This window comes from Sorex araneus, chromosome 2 (genome assembly GCF_027595985.1).
Source record: "Sorex araneus isolate mSorAra2 chromosome 2, mSorAra2.pri, whole genome shotgun sequence".
In the NCBI taxonomy this organism is placed as follows: domain Eukaryota; kingdom Metazoa; phylum Chordata; class Mammalia; order Eulipotyphla; family Soricidae; genus Sorex; species Sorex araneus.
The window spans coordinates 149577419-149583792 of record NC_073303.1 but is presented as its reverse complement, the minus strand read 5'-3'; the positions used below and the strand labels follow the sequence as shown (position 1 = coordinate 149583792).

General features: G+C 35.5%; 1 non-coding gene across 1 annotated transcript; it reads left to right on the top strand.

Annotated features, from left to right (window-relative positions):
* The first annotated feature begins 4276 nt into the window (after positions 1 to 4276).
* LOC129402623 (small nucleolar RNA U13) lies at positions 4277 to 4378 on the top strand. Its single transcript, XR_008628737.1, has one exon. It is a non-coding gene; the product is annotated as a small nucleolar RNA U13 (small nucleolar RNA).
* The last annotated feature ends 1996 nt before the right edge of the window (positions 4379 to 6374 follow it).

The following is a 6374-nucleotide window of genomic DNA, read 5'->3' as shown; positions in this document are numbered from 1 at the left end:
CTTCGTCAAAACCCTGAAAAATTTCAGGGTTTCATGCTCTTCGTGTTCTTGGAGTGAGCAGATGCCACTGGGCTACACCAGCACGCAACAGGAACAAATGGAGATGTTACTGGCACCCGCTCAAGCAAATTGAAGATCAACAGGATGACAAGTGATATAAGTTATTATGCAAGTTTTCAAATTTGATTTAACCTTTATCTATCAACTGGCTCATCTGTAACTTAGATTCAGTATCATACAGAGTACTTTTAAAATCTATATTCCATCCATATTCTACTTAAAAAAACATCCTCCTGTATGGGAATGTTTGAGTAAGAATTGGTCCCCAAAACAAAAAAAAATAGAATAATCAAATAAAGAATGCATGCTTTTAAGAGCCCAAATGTTTACTATTAAAATGTTTGTCTCCTTATGTTGTATATCCTTAAAGGACATTTAGCCGTGGTACTCTATTTGTGAAACCACATCATTTTCGGGAGACATACTTGGAGGATAAGTGAAAAAATAAGTGCATACACGTAACCATAAACCAATCAGTTATTCACTAACAATAGATGTCCCAAGGCTACTTTCTGAAATGGAAGAGTTTGGTTAAAAGGAGAAACTTTTCCATAATCCATTAACTAAGTGACATTATCACACCACTAATTATGTGAAATTGCAGCACCACTATAAATAATTCTAATCATTTCATAAACAGGGTACTTAGCTCCTAAAATATCATCATTATCATCATCATCATCCCATTGATCGTCGATTTTCTAGAGCGGTCTCAGTAATATCTCCATTGGTCCTAGCCCTGAGATTTTAAAAGCCTCTCTTTACTTGTCCTTCCCAATAGTGCCACATTGGAGGCTCTTTCAGAGTCAGGGGAATGAGACCCATCATTGTTACTGGATTTGGCAAATGAATACTCCACAGGGAATTTGCCAGGCTCTCCCATGCAGGCAGGAAACCCTTAGTAGCTGGCCAGTTTCTCCAAGAGGGAGAACTAGGCTATAAGATGTCTTCGGCTGTGGGCATTCTGCTTGGGTTGGGGAGGGAAAATCAACCCATCCCCCTCGAGTTGCCCGGGTAAATTCAGCCAGATGCAGGGCCAAGAGACTCTGCATTGCTTTCTTCTGGGAGCTTAACCCAGTGAGGCAGTGGGAGTAAGGAGCCCCTCGATAATAACTATGATTTAAATGGTTTCCTAATAACTTCAGAATCATAGGAACTATCCTTATAGAAATGATAATTGATATTAAAATTTTTGATGAAGCCCACAGAACATATCATCACCTGCATTGCTTCTCTGAAGTATCACATTTGGGATAATCATTGATTTCTGTTCTTCTGCTTTATTAGATAGCAACTATGTGAAAGTGAAAATTATAGATATTCTAATAATGTGCTCAACGTTCAATGACCTTGTATTCAATATATGGTATTTTTTCTGTGCAATGTCTCTTGGTTTGGATTCATTTGAATTACTCCAGGTAGATGTATGATTTAGTTCAGTTTTTCTATTATACCTTGTTACTAAAGTCTACTATTGAAAAAGTTAGTTGTCATTCAACATGTATTTTTATATAAAATAAAATATTGGATAACTACTAAATCTATAACAGACAAAATTTCTTATTTCTTAGGCTCAAAATAAAGAAATAAATGAGGAAACAGCTCAACGGGCTGGACTTGGTTCTCAGAGCATTGTGTCAGTAGTACCTGAGCACCAGCAAATGCGACACACTAAACAAAGAGAAAGGACCATATTTTCTTTGAAATTAAAATTAAAGTTCATAAAATTCTTAGGGATAAAATAAATTCAGAATTATAATTTTATATTAGGTGTTCTTTTGATGCTTAGCTATGATACTTCTATCTGAGGGAGTATTCTACACAAACTATTGGAAGTGTGATCTGGAAGTATGATCTTTATTACCATATTAGTAATGAACAGTTTTAGTGACTACATAACAGACACAGCATTAATATTAAACTGACATATAATTTAGCATATTACTTATTTTGTTTTTATTTCTAGGGTTCCACCCAGCAGTGCTCAGGGGTTACTCCTGGCTTTACACTCAGGAATTTGCTCCTGGTGGAGCACGGGTGAACCATATGTGATGCCATGGATCAAACCTGGGTCAGCCACATACAAGGCAAATGCCCTCCCTGCTGTGCTATTATTTTGGGCCCCGCATATTATTTTTATATAAAAAAATACAATCATGTCAAAAAATTAAATAATTTGGTCTATGTTTCAGAGTTATTAGATAGTAAAAGTTGGCATCAAATTTTGTGTTCATTTGATCATGAAGTTTTCAGACTTGGCTATACAGGCATGCAGCAGATTCTCGATGCACATACTTCGTAAATAATGTCTATAAAAATGATAACTCAGTACAACATTAAGGAAGTTGTTGTGCATACACCTGGGGATTCCATCCCTCACACCACATATGGTCATGAGAAACCCATCTTTAGGAAAACCTGACCACAGAGCAGGAAAAATCCCTGCTCAACCCTGAGCACCACCAGATAGAAACAAACAAAGCAAAAAAAAAAAAAAAGTTAATCTCAAACTGAAATATAAAATGTAAAATTATTCTTCATTATTTGTGTTTATTCTTCCCTTTCCTTTCATTTATCTTTTTAAATTTTTGTGCAAAAAAAGACCATGTACATGAGTAAAGTGTACGTATATTTTATTTTATTCACTCAGCATAATATTTGCATACATTTAAAGTATTTTATATTAATTATGTTTTGGAAACTACATATTAGCAAATATGAATATTGAAAACTTCTTTACCTATACTAATTAAAAAGTTAAAATAAGATTTAAGAGAATAAATTTAGCCAGCGTACAAGTAAATTCAAATCCCTTTTCAGTACAACAAACTTCCTGACCACCTTCAATATTTGGCAATAGAAATCAGTAGAGTAATTATGTTACTTGAGTTGAATTACCTGTAAGCAAATTGAAAATGAAGAAAATTAAATTCATGTGCTATGAAGACTTCCACACAAATCTTTGCATAGTTCTATTTAAATTCCATTCTTGTTTAACAACAATAGCATCCCTGTGAGAATTCCTAAGAAAACTGTGAGGTGAAAAACAATTATTCAAATTCTAAGCAAAGGAACTTATTTTGGAATATGGTTACACATTGAAATGCATCAGTGTTGGAATTAATAAAAGAAAGCCAATTATATTAAATAGATAAGCCTGGAACTCACGCAGTATACTATATCCCTTGGATTTGACCTCAAAATTTAATGCACACCAGGAAATGAGAATTTCAGCGGATGATAAGGTAGAAAATAGAGAGGGTCTAAGAGTAGAATATAAATTGTTTAATTTGTTTGCTTGTTTTTGGAGAATAGTGATTTCAAATAGTTCAATGTAATCAAGACCAAGTGTGATTACATTTCTCTCATATACCAAAAAAAAAAGCTTACAAATATTCATTATTGACCTCTTTCACCTCAGAGACCAAAAAAATTACCAAAGAGAAACTGTAGATTCTTTAGTGAAGTAAAATAGTTTAATTTTAAAGTTACTTAGAAAAATATGAGAGAAAGGGAGAGAAATATAGAACACAGGATTCTTCAGAGTATAAAAAGCTTGTAGATTGGTTTGTGATGGTTGCCAAAAAAGAGCCTAAATTATTCTATGTGTTCCTCAGTTAATTTTGTCTTGCTGAGAGCCCGGCAAGCTACTGAGAGTATCTCGCCTGCATGGCAGAGCCTGGCAAGCTACCGTGGCATATTTGATATGCCAAAAACAGTAACAACAAGTCTTACATTGGAGACGTTACTGGTGCCCGCTTGAGCAAATTGATGAACAACGGAATGACAGTGCTACCTCAGTTAAAATACCAATAATAAAATTATGACTTATAGGGCCAGAATGGTAGTACAGCAAGAATGGTGCTTGCCATTTGACCTGGGTACGATTCCTCCATCCCTCTTGGAGAACCTTCCATGTGGGTGAGAGTATCCCACCCACATGGAAGAGCCTGGCAAGCTACCCGCGGCATATGTAATACGCCAAAAACAGTAACAAGTCTCACAATGGAGATGTTACTGGTGCCCGCTCGAGCAAATCAATGAACAATGGGACGACAGTGCTACAGTGCTATGCACTATACTATTGCTTCTACTATTGTACTACTTCCTAGAACCATATCATTCAGAAAAATCTTTTACTTTTTAAATGCTTATCTTGTAGGTTGTCATATTAGCCTTCAATCAAAATAAGAATTTTCAAAATACTACCTCCTGGATCCTTTTCTGGTTGATAAGCATAATGATTGGAAGTTTACACATTTGTGTGACCTATGCCTCCCTTAAATCTTATATTTAAGGTCTTTTAATCTATTTGATCTAACTTTTGTACATGGCATCTTTTAAGAGGTTCAAGTACAAGAACAGGCTACTGAACACAGAAACTCTAGAGCATATACAAAATAGATTAAAGACCTGAACATCAATCCTGAATTCATAAGATACATAGAGGAAAACATAGGTAGAACTCTCCATGACATTGAAGCCAAAGGAACTCTCAAGGATAAAATGCCACTGACCAACCAAACAAGCAGAAGATAAACAAATGAACTATATTATGTTAAGAAGCGTCTGCACCTCAAAGATAATGATGACTAGAATACAAAGACAGATGTCTGGTATGGAGAAACTATTTGCTAGTCTGTTAAAATGTTAACATCCAAGGTATATAAAGCACTGGTAGAAGTCTACAAGAAAAAAAATCCATTCCTATCAAAAATAGGTAAAACAGAAGCTTAAAGAAGAAATACAAATTGCCAAAAAACATATGAAAAATTCTCCACATTTCTGATCTTCATGGAAATGCAAATGAAAACAATAAATAATGAGACATCACATCACACCAGAGAAACTGGCACTCATCACAAAGAACAACCACCTGTTTGGGCATGGATGTGGCAAAAGGGACCTTCATTCACTGCTGGTGGTAATGTCAGCGGGTCTGGCCTTTTTGAGAAGATATTAACATTACTCAAAAAACTAGGATTTGATGTTACCTGAGCAATAGTACAGTGAATAGGGTATTTAACTTGAGGGGGTCAGTCCAGGTTCAACCCTTAGCATTCCAGATGATCCCCCGAGCATTGCCTGAGTGCAGAGCAAGGAGTAAGCTCTGACCACTACTTGGTGTGGCCCCCAAACAAAGAAATCAACCACAAACTAGGAATTGAGCTTCCATTTTCCACATGATGCAGAAATTTCAGTCCTGAGAATAAAACCACAATGTCCAAAAGCACAATACAGAAAATACATCTGCACTCCTATGTTCATTGCAGCACTAATCAAAATAGCCAAAATATTGACACAACCCAAATGTCTTAGAATAGTCTTTAATTACTTAAAAATCACTCAATATTTACACATGTTTATTATTGCAATATTTCTATCTAGCATAATACATACTCCACATGAAATAATTTGGAAATTGTTTCTCCTCCTCATTCTTAATTACCCTACCAGAATCATTAATAGAATAATTATTATAAAATAATTTTAGAAAGTAAAATAATTCTTGCAAAAGTTTATTGGTTACATTTTGTTAGATTGCTATTTAGATACTTTTTTGGGTTTCTGACATACATTTATGCACAGACACACACACACATATATATAATTACATAGTTATTTATATAATGACCTATGAGGGCCCAAAATATTTACTGCTATTTGATTTTTGGGGAGGTTTGGGCCATATTCAGCTGTGATCAGGGCTTACCTCTGGCTCTTTGCTCAGGGATCATGCCTGACAGTGATTAGGGAGCCACATATGAAGCCAGAGATCAAATAGGGGTTAGCTGCATGCAAGGCTAGAGTCTTAACCCCTTTGCTCTCTCTATGGACTCTTAAAGTCAATTTTTAAAAAATTTAACGTTTTGGAGGCTGGATATATAATTCAGAGGGTAAGACACTTGCATCCCATGGCTCTGGCCCAGGTTGCTCCCCCACACTCTAAGGTTCCTCAAAATCCTTGATTGCAGAGTCAGGAGTAAGCCCTAAGCATAGCCAGATGTGGCTCCCAAAGTCAAACCTGATAAAAATTAAAAAAGCAATTCAATGGTTTTAAAAGTTTATTTCCAAGGATAAGCAAGCATTTGAGACTTTATGTTGATGTGAAAACAGAGATTTGTTTATTTTTGAGTTATTGGGCTAATGAAGCAAGAGGAAAAATAATTCATTTGAGTGCATCAAGAAATATTTATGACTCTAAACCTGGCTGCTCAACCGTTACCTAAATTCGTCATCACACAAGCTTATACTGAAAAAATATCTATGGCCTGGGGATGCTCCGAACACCTGCATTGCAAGAGTTTAGCAAC